Source organism: Mobula birostris, chromosome 6 (genome assembly GCF_030028105.1).
Source record: "Mobula birostris isolate sMobBir1 chromosome 6, sMobBir1.hap1, whole genome shotgun sequence".
Classification (NCBI taxonomy): Eukaryota; Metazoa; Chordata; class Chondrichthyes; order Myliobatiformes; family Myliobatidae; genus Mobula; species Mobula birostris.
The window spans coordinates 77,810,277-77,832,870 of record NC_092375.1 but is presented as its reverse complement, the minus strand read 5'-3'; positions in this window follow the sequence as shown (position 1 = coordinate 77,832,870).

Here is a 22,594-nt window from a genome sequence, read left to right as displayed (position 1 = left end):
TTAACCCACGGTATGTTTAAACAGAAGTAACATAACATGGTGTCAGAAGTGGTTCTGGAAGAATAATACGGGAGAATCGAGAATCGAGAATTGAAGATAGTCGAAGAAAAAGGTTTGAACTGTAGGTGGTAAAAGGGGAGGTTTACAACCCCCACAAAAACCTCAGCTGTCTGGCAACGTAGCTGAGAATTGGAGGATATTCAAACAGCAGGTTGAACTGTACTTATGGCAATCGTTTATGAAAAAAAATCAGGAAAAAACAAAGCTGCGCTTTTGTTCCATGTAATTGGGAATGACACAGTACAGTTAGATAATAATTTTGTCTTTGAAGATGGAGATAATTTCAAGTTAAAGTCGATAATGGACAGATTTGAAGTATTTTGTATACCTAAGCATAATTTAACGTATGAGCGATATAAATTCTTCACATGTGCGCAGAGAACCGCTGAAACAATTGATCAGTATGTTACTGAGTTAGGAAAGCGTAGTAGAACATGTGAGTTTGGATTGCTCACAGACTCTCTCATTAAAGATAGACTTGCTTGTGGCATTCGAGATAATGCTCTGAGAGAAAGGCTGTTGAAAGACCAATATTTAAATTTTGTGAAAGCTTTGGCGCTTTGCAAAGATTCTGAGACCGTGACATTGCAGGCTGAAGAGGTTTTTGTTGAAAACTGCAATGTAACCGCTGTAAAAAAGCGCGAATACATCAAGAAATATAATAATATGTCAACGAAACCGACAGAGAGCAAGACGGCATTGGAAAGAAAAAAGTCATGTGATCGCTGTGCGTAGGAACATCGTCCAAATCAGTGTCCCACATACTGCAAAATTTGCAATGGCTGCGGTAAGGTTAATCATTTTTCATGCTGTTGTAGAAGTAGAAAGAAAGAAAATAAAATGAAGCAAGTAAATGCTGTGCTTGAAGATGAATGTAAGGAATTTTATATAGATGTGCTTTGTGAAAATAAACGAAGTAAGAATGACTGGACTATTCTGTTGCAAGTGAATCAAAACAATGTTCTGTTTAAACGATACTGGAACTCAAGTAAATGTTCTTGCAAAATCTGAGTTTAATGCTTTAGAGCCAAGACTGAAGTTACTGGATATTCAGATGCAGACATTCCAGTTAAACGAACATGCATGGCAAAGGCATCACACAAAAATATTGTGCATACATTTTCATTTGTGGTCATGCCAAAAAATGTACAGTCAATTATGGGTTTATCTGCCTGTGAAAGACTTAATTTGGTGAAAAGAATTTTTGTCTTAGATAGTGACACAGAGCTGAAGCGACAGAATGTTGCATTACAGTCGGCAGAAGGTGATGTAACTCGACTGCAGGTCCAGCTCATGGTGGCAAATGCCGACATGGAGAATATAAAAGCAGTAGCTGCAGTGTCTGAGACCACCAAACAGGAGGCAATTGATGATGTGAAAAAGCAATGGCAGGAGGAGGTTGCTTCAATGCCAGCGATGATGAAGGAGACACTAAGAGAATATGAGATTCAGTTTCATCACCGTCTAGAGCAAGTAGTCTCACAGTGGGCACAGTATAAGGACGAAGTGAAAGCACAAGTGAAGGAATTGAGAAGCATTATTGAACTGATGAAGTCTCAGCATAAAAAAGAGATTACACTGTTAACGAATGAATTAGATGAAGAAAAGAAGATTCATATTTCATTACAAATGGAAGTGGAACGTGAATTGACTGATCTAAGGAGTCGTTTTTCTGAAGGACAAGGAGACATAGTGAGGATACAAGATAAAAGGAACACATGGACACAGACCAGATCATACACGGTCCAAACAGAGGAGGGAGCAGTGGTAAGAAGAAATCACAGAGGCTTTAAGAAAGAGCCAATTTCAGAGTTGCTGATATAGATACATTTTGATTAATGTTGTTAATTGTTTTTCTTTTTAAGGAAAGGAAGATGTGGTGATATCATGTGCAATGATGTGCCAGTACATGATTAGGCAGAGCACTGAGCATGCGCGGGATTGCCAGAATGTTCCAGCACATGGCTGGATTAAGATGTGTTTGTTTATTACTGTAAACAAAAGTTCTCTAATTCTTCCAAAATATGCTTCTTTACTGTTAACCCATGGTACGCTTAAACAGAAGTAACGTAACAGTTCTCTCAACATATCGTGCAGACTAGCTAACAGAGATTGTACAGAATGACAGCCAGCAGATTTTTTTTCACCGCATGCTCCACAAGAATTAGTTGGAAGACATGGTTGTTGAAGATCCTATTAGAGGTGTTTAGGCCTATAGCATGAAACACCACATATCCCCCTCAACTCAAGCTCTGCCTCTTAATAAAACCTGATCCAGAAAAGTGCCAAGAGTTGGAGATGAAAGTCACCCTTTCCTAGGATGGAGGTCTGCCCAGATTGCTTGTCTACTCATTTTTGTTGTCTTTTAGTAGCTAGTATAAAGTACAAACAATAACCTTTTCCAAACAGAAAGGTCACCCATTGGTATCTTCCAACAGATCACTCTGTCTGGGCCAGCAGATGTCCCAAAGAAGAGATTCAGGAAGAAAAGCATCATGAGTTGTGAATGCTTACTGGTGACAGAGATGGGAAATGAGTTTGCAGGCCCACAATGGAGCACTGATCTTAATGGTCTGACTCTTGGAAGCTCAGAGCATTTTTAAATACAACTTCAGTGATTTTGAAGAACTATTTTCCTGCTCGGTGAAATTATCTCAAGATTCAAATGAACATTGGATCCCTGTCATGGTTTGATAATGAGATGTTTTCCCTGTTTCCAGTTGATGCATTAAAGAGTTAATGCAATAGTCATTATGGTGACAATGCCATCCCTATCATGCATGTTTTCCTAAACTGTTGCAAAGTCAGAGGATTCTTTGGAAACGTGGAAAAGTATTGAGAACTGCAAATTCCCTAAAGGAAAGATATCATCTGGAAGTCATTTATGCTCCCTGTGTGTAATATATTCTGGCTGGGGATTTTTATTCAAATGTTAACTAAAATCACATAAAACACAAATAATCTGCAAAATACAGTGAATTAAATTGTACTCATTAACTTTCTGCCCCAATCATTGTTTTTATTTCCATGGAGACATTTTCAAGTAATTGTAGAAGAATCATTTGAATTAAGGGGTCAATATAGTCTCCAATCCAATAAAGAGAAGAGATGCAAGGTTAAAAGTAAAATCTTTTATAGGCAGAAAGTTACACAGAGTTTCTGAAGCTTGTTTCCTTTATGTTAATTTATTCTCCTGATATTGCTACAAATACCAGTCTTTATTGTCCATCCTTATTACCCTTGGGAAGGAAGTGATAAGCTGCCTTCTTGAAAGATGCAGTCCTTTTGATGAAGGCAATTGCACTGTAGGTTTGAATATGCAACTCCAAAATTTAGACCTAGTAACAATACAACATCATTTACGACAGGAAGGAAACTTTCAGAAGTAGTCTTCTGAAATCTCATATTGACTTTGTTCTTTACTGATGGTAAAGTTTCCAAATTTGGGAAGGCCATGATGGACATCTGTAGCCCCTCAACTGAGAAACCATTTTCATAAATCTTCTCCAGTTCCTCTCTAATGCCCCTATATCCTTCCAGAAATGAGGTGACCAGAATTGAACATAATATTTCAGTTGTGGCTAGACCAGAGTAGTATAAAGGTTCAGCATGATTTCCCTGAACTTATACTTCTGTTGATAGTTTCTGAATAGTTCCTGAATAGTTTCTGCCTTGTTAACCATTTTCTCAATCTGTCCTGTCACTTTCAATGGTTTGTGCACCCACACCCCAGCAGTTCTGCTCCTGCAAGTTTTTTAGAAAAGTATCCTTTATTCTACATGTCTCTTCTCCTTCTTCCAACCAAAGTTGGAATCATCTCACACTTCTCCATATTAAATTTCACCTGCCATGCATCTGTTCTTTCACCAGTTCTCACTCACCTGGAGAAGAGGGATGCATACGTTAGAATGCTGTTCCAGGACTAAATTCAGCATTTAACACCATAATTTACTCCAGGCATGACAGGAAGCTCAGAGACCTCAGCCTGCACCCTGCCCTGTGCAGCTGGATCCTAGACTTCCTATTGGATCACCAACAGGTGGAAAGGATGGGCTGTCTCAACCCTCTGCCCCTCTAACCCTCAACACAGGTGCCCCCCAAGGTTGTGTTCCGAGTCCCATTCTCTACTCCCTTTACACTCACGATTGTACTGCCACACACAGCTCCAATCTGCTGATCAAATTCGCAGATGACACGACATTGATTGGCCTTATTTCTAGCAGCGATGAGACATCCTACAGAGGAGAGGTTGACACTCTGACACAGTGGTGCCAAGATAACTCCTCTCTCAATGTCCAAAAACAAAAGAGCTGATTGTAGATTACAGGAGAAATGGAGACAGGCTCACTCCGACCAACAGTTGAGAGGGTGAGTCGTTTCAAGTTCCTCAGTATACACATCATCAGTGATCTCGCCTGGACTGTACACACCGGCTTTGTGGCAAAAAAAAGCACAACAGCATCTCTTCCACCTCAGGTGACTGAAGAAGTTTGGCATGGACCCCCATATCCTCAAGACCTTCTACAGAAGCATCATTGAGAGCATCTTGACTGGCTGCATCATTGCCTGGTACGGGAACTGCGCCAACCCTGATCGCTGGACACTACAGAGAGTGGTACAGTCAACCAACGCATCTGTGGATGTGAATTTCCCTCCACTGAGGATATTTATAGCAGTAGGTGTGTACAGAAGACCTGAAAGATCATCGGGGACACCAGTCACCCCAACCATAAACTGTTTCAGCTGTTTCTGTCCGACAAACGGTACTGCAGCATAAAAGCCAGGACCAACAGGCTACAGGACAGCTTCTTTCTACAAGCCATTAGACTCTTAAATTCACATGTCTGTACATTGTGACGGAGTAATAACGCAAAGAACTTTACTTGCTCACGTTGTGGGATGGACATAAGATTTAAATAAAATTCAAATTCAAATTCTGCTATCCTACTGTAATCTCCCACTATTCCTTTTCCAGCTAATAATAAAGTAGATTCTGGCTAATTGGGCATGGTTTAATCCAGCGGGTCATTTATTTAGGACAACTCTTAAAGAAGAAAACAAATCTGGAAAATAGCCTGGATTCCTTTTATTTATTTGGGACAGGAGACAGTTGGTGAACATTTTCTAGCTACCATCAGTCACGTGCACTTGTGTGGCTGTTAAACACTACACCACACTTAGAATGAACAGTTTTTAAATAACTTCAGCTGCATGCATTTGTGTTCAAAAAGCAGTGAAATACATAGGAAGACAGTTGAGAACTGTTTTCTTGCTGCGGTTTCAAGCACTTGGGCTTGGAGATGCCAAAAATGACTGGGAATGGAAATTTAGCTACTTCAACAAGTTAGGACTATGAAGAATTTGAAGGCATTGACAATCATCTTGAATATTACATTGAAAATAAAGATTTGGAGGATGTCATAATCAAAAGCATTGTATGAAGGCAGTCTGTTATCTGCATTCAGTGTCTGCATTGATTTAGTTCACTTACAGTCAATCATAAGCATACACTAGATTAATTCCTCTGCCAATAACTATTAGGAACTAAAACACAGTTTTACAGCACTTAGTAGTATTGGCAGTGGTTTATTTTGTTCTGTATTTCATTTAAATACACGATTTGTTACTTAGTTAAATGATGGTTTGTCTTTTTTTATACCTTTTTAACTATTTCCATGAAACTTCAGCTAATTGGGACAGACATTTAATTAGGCCAAAATGAACTGGTCCCAATGAATCCCAACTAACCAGAATCCACTGTATTCCCAGTGTAAATTTGTGAAAGTACAATGTAAATTTGTACTTTGCAAATTTAGAAATTATACTTCCATCCCCAAGCCTAGGTCATAAGATAGATAAAAAAATCAAATCTCTATCGTGACAGTATTGCGCTTGTTCTCCATAAAGCTCCAAACCAAAAGGAAATTTTTATGCCCTGTATCTACGAATACCCTCATACTCTCACTGTAAGAAGGTTATATTATATCACACTACACTTCAAAGACTAGTTTATTTCCCTGTTTATCAGTTACATCTGTCAGGCCAGGTGAATGCAATGTTTAATTAGGCCAGAATGGGTTTCATGAACTCTCTTGATTAAATCACATGCCAAAGAGAACCTCATTATGCTTTTGTTTATGACAAGAGGCCAAACAGGTAATATTGATTCAAAGTTTAGCTTCATTGAAAACAGCTTGCTGATCCCTAGAAATCCCTGTGCTAGAAAGCTGAGGTTAGCAATAAGCACATTGGACCCTTGAAAGTGAATATTCATGATGCTATCAATATCCTTGAGAATGCCACTGTTTATCTTCCTCTGGCCAAGCAACCCCCTCTGTTAGGTTTTATCTAGCCAGCTTCGTATCTATGCCATCAGTGCACCTTTCATGCCATTGCTTCAAGTTTGCTGATCAGTTTTGTTGAAAACTTCCTGGAAGTCCCTGAACCACATTATGTTCATCAACCTTACTCACTAACCCATAAATACATTTTATTAAGTTGATTAAATGTGATTTCAAGTTCAAAGTTCAAATTTACTATGACTGTACCTGTACATATATGTTACGGTCTATGACCTTAATACTCTCTTTGTTGCAGGCATTTACAGGAACAATAAAAATACAATAGAATCAATGAAAAACCATACATATACAGGGACTGACAAACAAGTAATATGCAGAAGTAGACAAACTACAATGAAAAAAATACAGAGAATATGAGTTGTAAAGAGTCCTTGGAAGTTAGTCTGTTGGACATAAAATCAGTTCAGAGTTGTGCTGAATCAAGTTATCCAGAGCAGTTCAGGAGGCTGATGGTTGCTCTTAACAAATCCATTTTATTAGGAGATTGTTACTCTTATCTAGTATCAATCTTTTTTAAAACTTTCCAACCCCAGAGATTAAACTGAATGGCCTGTGGTTATTGAGCTGATGCATTCTTGCTTTGAACAACAGAATAACATTCTCCGCTCTCCAGTTCTCTGGCACCACTCTCTATATACAAAGAGCACTGAAACATTACGGTCAATGTCCCTGTGATTTTGCCCATAACATCCCAGAATGCATCACATCTTGTTCTGATGATGTGTCTGCTTTAACTTTCCCAATGCCTCAATGTTTAGTGCCTCAGCTATCCTCTACAGACCTATTACTTTAGAAGGACCCTCTTCCTTGGTGAAGTCAATTGTAAACTAATCTTTTACTAACTTAACATGGCCCTCAAGATCCACGTGCAAGTTTTAGTTTTTATCTGTAAAATCTCCACTCATCCACTATTTTTTTGACTTTATACATACCTTTTAGTTTCTCATTTATGTTGACAGTAATGTTTTCTCATACACTTTCTTGGTCTTTCTTGTTTTACTTTTTAGCTTACCTCTGATGTTTTGCAGCCAGCCTGGTTCTCATTGATAATTCCAATATGAAGTTGGCATTTTTTTTCCTTCTACCTTCCTCTGTATGTCTTCCATTATCCATGAGCTGTGAGTTTGTCTGCTCTTCTTGGATACGTGCCTCAATCTTTTTCAAATGATCTCCTTAAAGACAAACTATTGTTCTGTTACAGTTCATTCTTGGGAAAAACATCTGCCTCCTTCCTTGCTGAATGCGAAACATACCACACTCAAAGAAAACAACAGAAGTCTCTTATTACAACAAAATATTATTTCACTATTCCACAGGCTTTTGAAGAAAAGAATTCCAGCTTTCCATCCCTCTTAACCTGAGAAAGTTCAGTCTAATTCAGTTTCTAACTGATTTCTCCAAAAGAATTCCCTCCTCTGTTTTCACTCACTCCTGGTGTTTTGTGTATTGTATGTGGGGAATAGTTCAGAATGATGCCAATGAACAAGACACAAGTTTGTGATGGTAATGTAGGTAACTCCATGATGGGCCTCATTTATGGCAGGGGGCCAAAGGGAAATGAACAGAGCAAGAACTTGATCGAGGCATGACTGTGCAGGCACGTGGACATCAGCGAGTTAGACCAGCGGGAAGAATTTAAAAAGAAGACAGCTTTATAGAGTTGGGGACAGAGTAGAGGGAGTCAGAGTGGGAAGGTTTTGGCTCAATCGGGCTTCGGCGATAACGGGTCAAGGCGAGGTAAGTTACTTGTGAAGAATAGGAATAGGAAGTATGTCTGTGAGGCTGGTATTCTGTACTGGCTGTCAGATGTGGGTTGTCTGGGAGACTCCCAGCCTCCCGGACTGCCACATCTGCACCAGGTGCATTATGCTGCGGCTCCTTAGGGTTGGTGTTAGCGAACTGGAGATGCAACTCCATGACCTTCGTCTGGTCAGGGAGAGTGAGGAGGTGATAGATAGAGAGGAGCTATAGGCAAGTAGTCACACCGGGACCTCGAGAGGCAGAGAAGTGGGTAAGTCAGGAGAAGGAAGGGCAAGAGTTAGTTACTAGAGATTATCCCAATGGCTGTCCCCCTTAACACTAAGTACTCCTGTTTGAGTACTGTTGGGGGAGATGGCTTGCCTGGGGAAAGCAACAGTTGCCGCGCCTCCAGCACAGAGTCTGGCCCTGTGGCTCAGAAGGGTAGGGAAAGGAAGAGGATGGCAGCAGTGGTAGGGGACTCTATAGTTAAGATAGGTGATACTGTGGATGCAGGAAAGAAACATGGAAGGTAGTTTGCCATTCAGGTGCCAGAGTCCGGGATGTTTCTGATCGATTCCACGATATCCTGAAGTGGGAAGGTGAACAGCCAGAGGTTGTGGTACATATTTGAACCAACGACATAAGTAGGAAAAGGGCAGAGGTTCTCAAAGCAGACTATAGGGAGTTAGGAAGGAAGTTGAGAAGCAGGACCTCAGAGGTAGTAATCTCAGGATTACTGCCTGTGCCACGCGACAGTGAGTGTAGGAATAGAGTGAGGTGGGGGATAACTGCATTGCTGAGGGATTGGAGCAGGGGTCAGGGATTCAGATTTCTGGATCATTGGGACCTCTTTTGGGGCAGGTGTGACCTGTACAAAAAGGACGGGTTGCACTTGAATCCCGGGGGACCAATATCCTGGCAGGGAGGTTTGCTTAAGGCTACAGGGGAGAGTTTAAACTAGAATTGCTTAGGGGGTGGGAACCAAACTGAAGAGATGGAGGAAGGGACATTTGGCTCACAAATAGAGAAAGCTTGCAGTCAGTGTGAGAGGTACGATAGACAGGTGATAGAGAAGGGATGTGCTCAGACTGATGGTTTGAGATGTGTCTGTTTTAATGCAAGGAGTATCATGAACAAAGTGGATGAGCTTAGAGCGTGGATCAGTACTTGGATCTATGTTGTTGTGGTCATTACAGCGAGTTGGTGGTGCAGGGGCAGGAATGGTTACTTAGAGTGCCAGGCTTTAGATGTTTCAGAAAGTATAGGGAGGGAGGCAAAAGAGTGGGGGCGTGGCACTGCTGATCAGAGATAGTGTCACAGCTGTAGAAAAGGAGGAAGTCATAGAGAGATTGCCTGCGGAGTCTGTGTGGGTGGATGTTAGAAAGAGGAAGGGGTCAATAACTCTATTGGATGTTTTTGTTATAGACCACCCGATAGTAATAGAGACATCGAAGAGCAGATAGAAAGACAGATTCTGGAATGATGCAATAATAACAGGGTTATCAGGATGGGAGATTTTAATTTCCCCAATATCGATTGGCATCTCCCTAGAGCAAGGGATTTAGAGGGGGTGGAGTTTGTTAGTTGTGTTCAGAAGGGTTTCCTGACACAATACGTAGATAAGCCTACAAGAGGAGAGACTGTACTTGATCTGGTATTGGGAAATGAACCTGGTCAGGTGACAGGTCTCTCAGTGGGAGAGCATTTTGAAGATAGTGATCATAATTCTATCTCCTTTAGCATAGCATTGGAGAGGGATAGGAATAGACAAGTTAAGAAAGCATTTAATTGGAGTAAGGGGAAATATGAAGGTAACAGTTGGGAAATATGAAGCTAACAGGCAGGAACTTGGAAGCATAAACTGGGAACAGGTGTTCTCAGGGAAATGTACGGCAGAAATATGGCAAATGTTCAGGAGATATTTGCGTGGCACTCTGCACAGGTATGTTCTAATGAGACAGGGAAAAGATGTTAGCGTACAGGAACCATGGTGTACAAAGGCAATTGAAAATCTAGTCAAGAAGAAAAGGAAAGCTTACGAAAGGTTCAAAAAACTAGGTAATGATAGAGATCTAGAAAATTATAAGGCTAGCAGGAAGGAGTTTAAGAATGAAATTAGGAGAGCAGGTTTAAGAAAAACCCCAAGGCATTCTCCAAATATGTGAAGAGCAAGAGGAAAAGACGTGACGGAATATGACTAATCAAGTGTGACAGTGGAAAAGTGTGTATGGAACTGGAGGAGGTAGTGGAGATACCCCTTAATGAATACTTTGCTTCAGTATTTACTATGGAAAAGGATCTTGGAGATTGTGGAGATGACTTACAGCGGGTTGAAAAGCCTGAGCATGTAGATATTAAGAAAGAGGATATGCTGCTTTAGGAAAGCATCAAGATGGATAAGTCATCGAAACCGGATGAGATATACCCCAGGCTACTGTAGGAAGTGGGGGAGGAGATTGCTGAGCCTCTGGGAATGTTCTTCGCATCATCAATGGGGATGGGAGAAGTTCCGGAAGATTGGAGGGTTGCAGATGTTGTTCCCTTATTCAAGTAAGAGAGTAGAGATAGCCCAGAAAATTATAGACCCGTGAGTCTTACTTCAGCGGTTGGTGGAGAAGATCCTGAGAGGCAGGATTTATGAACATTTGGAGAGGCATAATATGATTAGGAATAGTCAGCATGGCTCTGTCAAAGGCAGGTCGTGCCTTACGAGCCTGATTGAATTTTGCGAGAATGTTACTAAACACATTGATGAAGGTAGAGCAGAAGATGTAGTGTATATGGATTTCAGCAAGGCATTTGATAAGGTACCCCATGCAAGGCTTATTGAGAAAGTAAGGAGGTATGGTATCCAAGGGGACATTGCTTTGTGGATCCAGAACTGGTTTGCCCATGGAGGCAAAGTGTGGTTGTAGACGTATTATATTCCACATGGATGTTGGTGACTAGTGGTGTGCTTCAGGGGTCTGTTCTGTGACCCTTTCTCTTTGTGATTTTTTATAAATGACCTGGATGAGGAAGTGGAAGGATGGATTAGTAAATTTGCTGATGACACAAAGGTTGGGGGTGTTGTGGATAGTGTGGAGGGCTGTCAGAGGTTACAGCAGGACATCGATAGGATGCAAAACTGGGCTGAGAAGTGGCAGATGGAGTTCAACCGAGATAAGTGCGAGTTGGTTCATTTTGGTATGTCAAATATGATGGCAGAATATAGTATTAATGGTAAGACTCTTGGCAGTGTGGAGGATCGGAGGGATCATGGGGTCCAAGTCCACAGGACAATCAAAGCTGCTGCGCAGGTTGACTGTGTTGTTAAGAAGGCATACGGTGTATTGGTGTTCATCGGCTGCGGGATTGAGCTCAAAAGCCAAGAGGTAATGTTTCAGCTATACAGGACCCTGGTGAGACCCCACTTGGAAGACCGAGCTCAGTTCTGGTCACCTTGCTACAGGAAGGATGTGGAAACTATAGAAAGAGTGCAGAGGAGATTTACAAGGTTGTTGCCTGCATTGGGGAGAAGGCCTTATGATACTCTACGAGTCTGTGGTGGCCAGTGCGATCATGTTTGCTGTTGTGTGCTGGGGCAGCAGGCTGAGCGTAGCAGACACCAACAGAATCAACAAGCTCATTTGTAAGGCCAGTGATATTGTGGGGATGGAACTGGACTCTCTGACGGTGGTGTCTGAAAGGAGGATGCTGTCCAAGTTGCATGCCATCTTGGACAATGTCTCCCATCCACTACATAATGTACTGGGTGGGCACAGGAGTACATTCAGCCAGAGACTCATTCCACAGAGATGCAACACAGAGCGTCATAGGAAGTCATTCCTGCCTGTGGCCATCAAACTTTACAACTCCTCCCTTGGAGGGTCAGACATCCTGAGCCAATAGGCTGGTCCTGGACTTATTTCATAATTTACTGGCATAATTTTCATATTACTATTTAACTATTTATAGTTCTATTACTATTTATTATTTATGTTGCAACTGTAATGAAAACCAATTTCCCCCGGGATTAATAAAGTATGACTATGACTATGAGAAAAGGTTGAGTGAACTTGGCCTTTCCTCCCTAGAATGACAGAGGATGAGAGGTGACCTGATAGAGGTGTATAAGATGATAAGAAGCATTGATCATGTGGATAGTCAGAGGCTTTTTCCTAGGGCTGAAATGGCTAGCAGAAGAGCCCACAGTTTTAAAGTGCTTGGAAGTAGGTACAGAGGAGATGTCAGGGGTAAGTTTTTTTTACACAGAGAGTGGTGACTGCATGAAATGCACTGCCAGCGATGGTGGTGGAGGTGGATACAATAGGGTCTTTTAAGAGACTGCTGGATAGGTACTGGAGCTTAGAAAAATAGAGGGCTATGGGGAACCCTAGGTAATTTAAGTACATGTTCAGCACAGCATGTGGGTCGAATGGCCTGCATTGCGTTGTAGGTTTATCTATGTTTCTAACCAGGTTGTTGCCAGACAGTGGAAAAACAAAGAAGATCTGCACATCAGCACAGCACAGCATTCCTCCAGCTTAAGACTCTACACCATAATAGATGTCAGGGCAATGATAGCAGAACAAAGTCATCAGCAGAAGATAATTAATGTCCATATACTGTACATTCAGTATGATTATGAGAGTACATCCATTCCTTCAGAATTTTCACATCAACCTTTGCATTGAAAAGATACAAATTCCTAACAAATTTCTGGTGTGAAAAGGTTACTTACACTTTTTTTGGTTTAAGAACATTTCCTTACTCATATTATTTTAGTAAAAGCATTTACATGGCTCTTTTGACAGGTGAAAGTTAAACAGAAAGGTTGTTAGACTGCAGTTTTGGAAGCTGAATCTGACATTGATACACCTTAATCACTAAACGTGAACTTTGGAAGGTTTATTCTCTGTCAATTCTTTTCCACCCCTCTCAGTTAGCGGTGCTGCCCCTTGGAGGAGACACTAAACAGTTTCCTCCAGTGGTTGGCCATTATTTTTCCCATAGCTGATGTCAGCAAGACAAGTGATCGGAACATTATCTCTCTTGGTGAGAGTTGCTTGTGAACTAATTAGCTGCCATGTCTACAACAGTGGGCAGACTTTAGAAAGGGGAATAAGGATAAACCAACATCCACGGGCTCAGATACACTAAGCTTGAGAGTGGGAAACATTTGGAAAGCAATGGCCACTTGGGTGACGATGGATTAAGTAATGAAATCTGGGATGAACTTGTGGAAAGGAAATCATGCCTGCATAATTTGATGGGAGCTTTCTTTGATGGGATAACAAGAGGGTTGATGGGGCAGTGTGGTTTATCTAATATATATGGAAAAATTTATGATTAAATTATCTCATGATAAGGCTTTCAAAATGTCTGGAGCCTATGAAAATAAGTGGGCAGAAATAGCATGGGTAAGATACAGCTCTATAACACAAAGTATAGCATTATGGTGTAGAGTCTTAAACTGGAGGAAGATGTATAATAGTGTTGGCAGGAGTCAATGGTAGGCCACTTCCTTTCCTGAGTTTGATGCACAAGTTTGGCTTTAGCAAAAAGTTATAGTGCCATAAAACTTTGAAGACAGGTGAACTTTTGAGGAGGATACTGATAAATCTCATGGGCAGTTTGGTACAATGGATAAACGCTAGGCACTTGAATTGTAATGTTGAAAGTTACAATGTGAAAAGGTTTGAAAGGACGAACAAAGAAGCCACACAATATGAAAGTAACAATTCAGAAGAGCATGAGTGTCTTTGTGGTTGGAGAGATATATCAGAAATTAGGCTTAAATAATTAGATGCTATAACAAGTGAGTTGTGGTGAAATATTATAAAATAGAGGCTCAGTCACAACTAGTTACATTCATTGCATAAATGGTAATGACTCTGGGTTAATTATCCTGTTTCATTCAAAGCTCTTTGTAACATACTAACTGAACATACAGTGCCTATAAAAAGTATTCACCCCACATGGAAGTTTTCATGTTTTCTTGTTTTACAACATTGAATCACAGTGGATTTAATTTGACTTTTTTGACACTGATCAACAGAAAAAGACAATTGTTGCAAAGTGAAAACAGATCTCTATAAAGTGATATACCATATATAAAATTATGATTCCACTGCTCCAATCTGCTAATTAAATTTGCTGACAACACTACATTGATTGGCCTAATCTCAAATAATAATGAGAAGAAATTATCACCCTGACATGGTGTCAAGAAAACAACCTCAATGTCGCAAAGACAAAGGAGCTGGTTGTGGATTACAGGAGGAATGGAGACAGGCTAACCCCTATTGACATCAATGGATCTGGGGTCAAGAGGGTGAACAGCTTTAGGTTCCTTGGGATACAGATCACCGCAGATCTCACGTGGTCTGTGCATTCCAGTTGTGGGGTGAAAAAAGCAAAATAGCACCTCTTTCACCTCAAACGGTTGAAGAGTTTGGTATGGGTTGCAAATCCTAAGAACGTTCTATAGGGGCACAATTGAGAGCATCCTGGCTGGCTGCATCACTGCCTGGTATAGGAACTATTTTCTTTTCTCAATCACAGGACTGCAGACAGTGGTGCAGACAGCCCAACACATCAGTAGATGTGAACTTCCCACTATTCAAGACATTTACAGAGACAGGTGTGTAAAAAGGGCCTGAAGGATCATTGGGGACCCGAGTCACCCCAACCACAAACTGTTCCAGCTGCTACCATCTGGGAAACAGTACCACAGCATAAAAACCATGACCAACAGGCTCCAGGACAGCTTCTTCCACCAGGCCACCATCTGATTAATTCATGCTGATACAATTGTATTTCTGTTATATTTACTATCCTGTTGGACATTCCAATTCTTACAAATTATTATAAATTGCACATTTAGACAGGGACGTAAAGTAACGATTTTTACTCCTCATGTATGTGAACAATGTAGGTAATAAAATCAATTCAACTGATCTAAATTGATCACAAAAATAAAACACAAAATAGTTGATTGCATAAGTATTCATCCCCTTCAAGTCAGTATTTAGTAGATGCACCTTTGGCAGCAATTACAGCCTTGAGTCTGTGTGGATAGGTCTCTACCAGCTTTGCACATCTGGACACTGCAATTTTTCCCCATTCTTCTTTACAAAACTGCTCAAGCTCTGTCGGATTGCATGGGGATCATGAGTGAACAGCCCTTTTCAAGACCAGCCACAAATTCTCAATGGAATTGAGGACTGGACTCTGACTTAGCCACCCCAGGACATGAACTTTGTTTTTAAGTCACTCCTGTGTAGCTTCAGCTTTATGCATGGGGTCATTGTCTTGCTGGAAAACAAATCTTCTCCCAAGTTACAGTTCTCTTGCAGACTGCATCAGGTTTCCCTCCAGGATTTCTCTATTTTGCTACATTCATTTTACCCTCTACCTTCACAAGCCTTCCTGGGCCTGCTGCAGTGAAGCATCCCCACAGCATGATGCAGCCACCACCATGTTTCACAGTAGCGATGATGTGTTTTTGATGATGTGTAGTGTTTGGCTTATGCCAAATAGCATTTAGTCTGATGTCCAAAAGCTCAATTTTGGTTTCATCAGACCATAGAACCTTCTTCCAACTGAATTCAGAGTCTCTCACATACCTTCTGACAAACTCTAGTCAAGATTTCATGTGAGCTTTTTTCAGCAGTGACTCTTTGGCAGTCTCCTTGCCATTCTCCCACAAAACTGTGACTGTTGAAGCACCCAGGCAACAGTTGTGCATGCGCAATCTCTCCCATCTCAGACATTGAAACTTGTAACTCCTCCAGAGTTGTCATAGGTCTCTTGGTGGCCTCCCTCACTAGTCCTCTTCTTGCACAGCCACTCAGTTTTTGAAGATGGCCTGCTCTATGCAGATTTACAGCTGTGCCATATTCTTTTCATTTCTTGATGATAGACTTAACTATACTCCAAGGGATATTCAGTGGCTTGGACATTATCTTGTATCCATCTCCTGACTTGTGCTTTTCAGTAACCTTTTCACAGAGTTGATTGGAGCATTCTTTTGCCTTCTGGGTGTAGTTTTTGTTAGGACACTGACTCATCAGCAGTTTGACCCTCCAGATACAGGTGGATTTTTACTAGAATCAGTGGAAACACCTTGATTGCACAGAGGTGATCTCCATTTAACTAATTATGTGACTTCTGAAACTGATTGGCTGCACCAGTGTGTCATATTAAAATGGATGAATACTTATGCAATCAACTATTTTGTGTTTTATATTTGTAATTGATTTAAATCACTTCGTAGAGATCTGTTTTTACTTTGACATGAAAGAGTTTTTTTCTGTTGATCAGTGTCAAAAAACCAAAATTAAATCCACTTTGATTCAATGTTGTAACACTATAAAACATGAAAACTTCTAAGGGAGTGAATACTTTTCATAGGCATTGTATATCACACTATCAGTGCTTATGCTGATAAGGACCTTATGCTATGTGTTCAGAGGACATTAAAGAGATGAGTAGCACAAGAGTAAAATTTTCTAAAGAGCCATTCTATGTGCCTGGTGCAGAAAATTGCTGCAAGACTATCTTGGCAAACATTAACTAGGTAATTTCTGAATTACCTTGTCTTTCTACTATTTCACATTTGAGCAAGATACTTAAGTGAGTCTATAGGAGTGGATGTGGGCTAAGCACTGGTTTTCCTACCCTCTCCATATAGCCTTGGTGAGTAAACACTCCTACCCCGGTAACCAATGAGATTGGTTGTACGTTGGCTTTTATAGCTGCTGAGAGACAAGCAGATACTCCAAAGGTGAAACACCAGGAAGAGCTCAATGGAAAACCTCCCACCTCTTATGTGGTAGGATTGGACCTGCTGTATGGAAAAGCACAATGGATGTTTGCTCAGTGCAATCAATCATATCTACATTCTTGTAGATTTCAGAGGAAGAAGCCTTCTGAGTTCGAGCATGGAAAATCTTTCCTTTGTGTGAATGCAGTGGGGCTTTAACTGAATGGAGTTATGGACTTGAATTTAAGTTTATTTTCTGATTTCCAATTTCTTAAATCTCTGAAATTTACTTTAGAGTCATTTGGAGAAACGCTCAAAGACTACAGAAAGTGTTTCCACTCAGTGTGTACAAGATCAATTTTGTATGAAATACTGGTGACTTTTGATGTTTTACTTTGCTTCTCAGTGAAAGCGCAAATGTGATTAGCAGTCACTAAGGGAGGTATCAATTCGATGGATTCAAAATCATAACAATACCAATAAAAGAGAAAATGAATCTTGTGATAAGGTATAGTAAGAAAGAAAAATCTTATTACTAGATGAAATGAATATCTTAAATACCTAAAGACACCTCTCATCCGGAGAAGATTGAGTAGTAGAGTGGTACAACACGGAAGCAAACCCTTTGGCTCATTCAGTCCACACTGATTATCAATCACCTATTTTATAGTAATTGTACATTAATCCCATTGTGTACTGCCTCCGTATTCTCTTCAACATCACCCAGTTTCTATCATTCACCTACACACTAGGGTTAACTTACAGTGGTGAATTATCATACTAATCCACGCATCTTTCTAATGTGGGAGAAAACCAGAACACGCAGTGTAAACTCCACACAAACAGCTTCAGAGGTAATCTCCCCATCCCTTTCCCACAAATCTCCCTCACCTCTCGGAAATATAATAACACAGGGTCTTGAACTGCTAACATTTTCCCAAATGCTATCAAGTTTAGAATTTCTGAATACAGTTGTGCAAATCTACAAGCATCAAACTTTCCAACATTAGTTTAGCATTTTACTAAATGCACTCTGATATCAGACTCCCCTGATTAATCTGACCCAAACAAACACCAGTTAAATGTAATGCAGGAACTTTATTTCTATTCATTTGAGTAGAGAGGAATAGTTACAGTCTGTGGAAGCAAGTTATAATTAATTTAAGAAGTTTGAAGTTTAATGAAAGATTTAATTGATGTTTGATTTTTTTGTGTGTGATATTTTAATACTTCATTTTAATCATATTAATGTTTAATGAGTTTTGATAGTCTTTAAATGTCTCTTACATTTGTAAATATTAAGATTCGACAGGTTTCACTGGATCATCTGGTTGTCAATATTTTCTTCCGGCTTTGTTTAAAGCATTTATCATCACCATCATATGATGCTTTATGAGGTCCTGAATCCACTTAGGGTCTTGCCACAGTGGATTATGTTTAATTAGAGGCAACTTTCCACTGCAGATTCTGCAAAAGGCAAATTCATGCTTGCAACTTTATGGCTAGTGTGGGCAGTTCAACTCTGATAGGAAACCCTGGGCCAGTATTTGGGTGATTGACATATTTATCAATTCCACCTGAAGTGGTAAAATAACAGATTTTAGAAAGTTTAAAATTGTGTTGATATTCTTTTTCCTGGGCAGTCCCTTAGTGTGGAAGATGACCTGCAATCAGTTTCATTCCACTGGTTCTGAGGTGCCTGGTGGGACCCATAGATTCTACCATAGGGACCATAACTTCTACCACAGGGACGATGGATTCTACCACAGGGACCATAGATTCTACCATAGAGACGATGAATTCTACCACAGGGACCATAGATTCTACCATAGAGACGATGGATTCTACCACAGGGACCATAGATTCTACCATGGAGATGTTAGATTCTCCCATAGTTGGCAAATTTAAGCTGATGTCAGTGCTTGACCTCTGCATGATCTTGCTAGCACAATAAAAGTGCCCTTTTCTTTCTGGTATATGTCCCTGTTTGTTTGAACAACCTTGGGCAGGCATTCCCATGAGCCAGTGAGTAGATAACATTCCTTCATAAAAACTTCGAGGATGACCTCTCCATCCTTCCTGGGAATCACTTGTGGATTTTGATGCTGCCCATTTGGGATATACAACCTGACATTAGCTTATACTGGGGACACTTTGTGCTAATGGATTTGGAAGGTCCATGTTAACTTTCTCGTATCCTTTGTGGCTGGTTCTCTAGGTGTTCTGTATCTCTGACATGTGCAGGAGGGCAGGGAACATTGCTGCCATGAGCTAGGTGTTGATTTAAAGCCGTTGGTCTTCAAACACTCTTTTCCTCAAATGGCTGAAAAGAGTATTGACCTACTGCAGCTGATGGTGGGTCTTGCTGCCAGTATCCTCTCCCACTGAGTGGTGGCTCCTTTCCTGGGGAGAGGGGGCATGATGAGAGACCCTCTATAACAAATTGGGTGATGGTGCAACTTGGTGAGGCAAGGTAATAATGAAATGTTGTCACCTATATGTTCAGTGAAAAACTCTTCTTCTTGTCTGACCCATGGAGAGAAAAGGAAGGTTTGGAGATTGGTCCCTAAGTATGCACATACATAGCTATTTCCTGTTCTCTGTGATTCGATGGACAAAGCTGGTGTGACTTTGGCTTCAGAAAAAAGGGGAGGAGGGTTGAACATTTTCTTGAGGCAGTTTGAGAAGATATTTCGTGCAAGCTTACAGCCTTCCTTAACCCTATTCTGTGTGGCAATTGGGTCTCTGATAGATCGGTAGGTAAGGGTCATGGCTTACGTGGCACCATAGGGGATGGTGTTGATTTGCTAAAGACAGCCAAATACTCTATAATCCTTCTCAGCTCATAGAGTAAAAAAACTTTTGTGAAATCGCAGAGGAATGTATAGAGTAGCTGATGCTGAGCTGATTAACTATAAACTTCATATAAATTAGATTCAACTTTATTATCATTATGCCGAGTACAGATACAAAGCCAATGAAATACAGTTAGTGTCTAACCAGAAATGCAAAGAACAGTATTATTTACAAAATAACTGCGAATAAAAAGTAAGTGCTACAGCACACAAATATAAAAGTACTGAGACAGTACAATATGGGTGCAATACTGCTTAGCACTGTGATGTGAGGTTCAGCAGTGTCACAGCCTCAGGGAAGAAGCTCTTCCTGTGCCTGCTGGTGCGAGAGTGGAGGCTCCTGTAGCGCCTATCGGATGGGAGGAGAGTAAACGTCCATGGTTAGGATGAGATGCATCCTTGATAATGCTTTTCGCTCTGCCCAGGCAGCGTTTATCATAGATGTTCTCAATGGTGGGCAATTGGGTGCCGATAATCCACTGGGCAGTTTTGACCACACGCTGGAGTGCTTTGCGGTCTGATACGGGACAATTGCCATACCACATTGAGATGCTGTTGGTGAGTATGCTCTCAATGGTACAGCGGTAAAAGTGCGTCAGTATCTTGGGACAGAGGTGAGCTTTCTTGATGCTCCGCAAGAAATAAAGGCGCTGTTGCGTCTTTTTGATCAGGATGGAGGAGTTCAGGGACCAGGTGAGATCCTCAGAAATGTGGACACCAAGGAATTTGAAGCTCGATACACGTTCCATTACAGCTCCGTTGATGTAGATGGGGACGTGAGTGTGGCTCCTAGCATGCCTGAAGCCCACAATGATCTCCTTGGTCTTCTGGGTGTTGAGGGCCAGGTTGTTGTCGGCACACCACGCGGCCAGGTGCTGGACCTCGCCCTTGTAGGCCGTCTCATCATCCCCTCTGATCAGGTCAACCACCATGGTGTCGTCTGCGAACTTGATTATGGAGTTAGAACCATGTACAGAAACGCAGTCATAGGTGAAAAGGGAGTACAGGAGAGGGCTCAGCACACAGCCTTGAGGCACACCGGTGTTCAGGGTGAGAGTGAAGGAGGAGAAGTTGTCTAACTTAACTGATTGGGCTCTGTTAGTCAGAAAGTCCAAGGTCCAATTGCAGAGGGATGAGCTGATACCAAGCTGGCAAAGTTTGGCGATCAGCTTGGAGGGGATCGCAGTATTGAATGCCAAACTAAAGTCAATGAACAGCACTCTGACGTAAGAGTTGGGGCTGTCCAGGTGGGTCAGGGCAGAGTGAAGTGCCGTGGAGATGGCATCCTCTGTTGACCTGTTGGTGCGATAGGCAAATTGATGAGGATGCAGGGTAGTGAGCAGACAGGATTTTAGATGCGATAGAACTAGTCTCTCAAAGCACTTTGCAATGATGGGGGTGAGTGCAACTGGACGGAAGTCATTCAGGCCCGTGGCAGTGGAATGCTTCGGCACTGGCACAATGGTGGTGATCTTGAAGCTTGAGGGGACAACTGCCTGGGCCAGGGATAGATTAAAAATATCCATGAAGACCCCGGCCAACTGCCCCGCACAGACTCTGAGCACACGGTGATGCACCATCAATAACTCCAAAAGACTGGAAGTAGAGTAACTACTGAAAGGCCTTTATCAGCAGTAAAATGTGACCTCCACCATGCTGAGTATCTGCCCCTGGACTGAGAGGAGGAGCAGTGGCACAATCGTCTTTATTCAGGGGTCTGTGGGAGGAGCCACAGGAGCAGTCAGCAGAGGGGCGTGTCCAGACAGTTAACCCAGTTACAACATATATATATATAGTTTACCACATTCACCCCTCCTTTTTTTAAAAGAGTCCCATCGGGTGAAGTGACTGACAATATTTAAAACAAGTATATTTACAGGTCAAGTCTATCAGGCGGTCGAGTCCGTCGCTGTGATCTACGTAGCACCAATGGTAATCGCACTGGCGACGGTGGTTGTGCTGGCTCCGGCCTGACTTGAGGTGTCAGCACGTTAGGCGTTGGTAATCCCTCGTGCGTGTGCGTCGCGCCCGGTATGGGAGTGTCGTGTGGTGTCTGTATAGGGCTTGGAGTGTATGGTGTCTCGTGGGTATATATATCGGTGGGCACGGGGTTAAGTCACCACGGAGTGTTCAGGGTAGGGGCCTGGTGCTCCTGCGGGCGCCAGGTCGCGGATGGAGACCGTGTCCTCCCCCCCATCAGGTAAAACCACATAGGCATACTGAGGGTTCGCATGAAGTAAGTGAACCCTCTCGACCATCAGGGAGTATTTATTGCTCCTCGCATGTTTCCAGAGCAGCATTGGCCCCGGGGACGTCAGCCAAGTTGGTAGGGTGGTCCCAGTGGTCGACTCTCTGGGAAAAAAAAAGAGCCGCTCATGAGGGGTGGCACTCGTGGACATACATAACAGGGAGCGGATGGAGTGGATGCCTCGGGAAGGACCTCCTGCCAGCGGGAGACTGGCAGTCCCTTTGACCTGAGGGCTAAGAGTGTGGCTTTCCACACCGTGGCATTCTCCTTCTCCACCTGTCCATTCCCCCGGGCATTATAGCTCGTGGTCCTACTAGTTGCAATTCCCCTAGCCAGTAGGTACTGGCACAGCTCGTCACTCATAAACGAGGACCCTCTATCACTGTGGATATAGCATGGGTATCCGAACAGAGTGAAGAGCTTGTGCAGGGCTTTTATAACTGACGTGGTAGTGGTGTCGGGGCAGGGGATGGCGAAGTGGAACTGCGAATACTCGTCGATAACGTTAAGAAAGTACACATTGCGGTCAGTGGAGGGAAGGGGGCCCTTAAAGTCAACATTCAGTCGCTCAAAGGGGTGG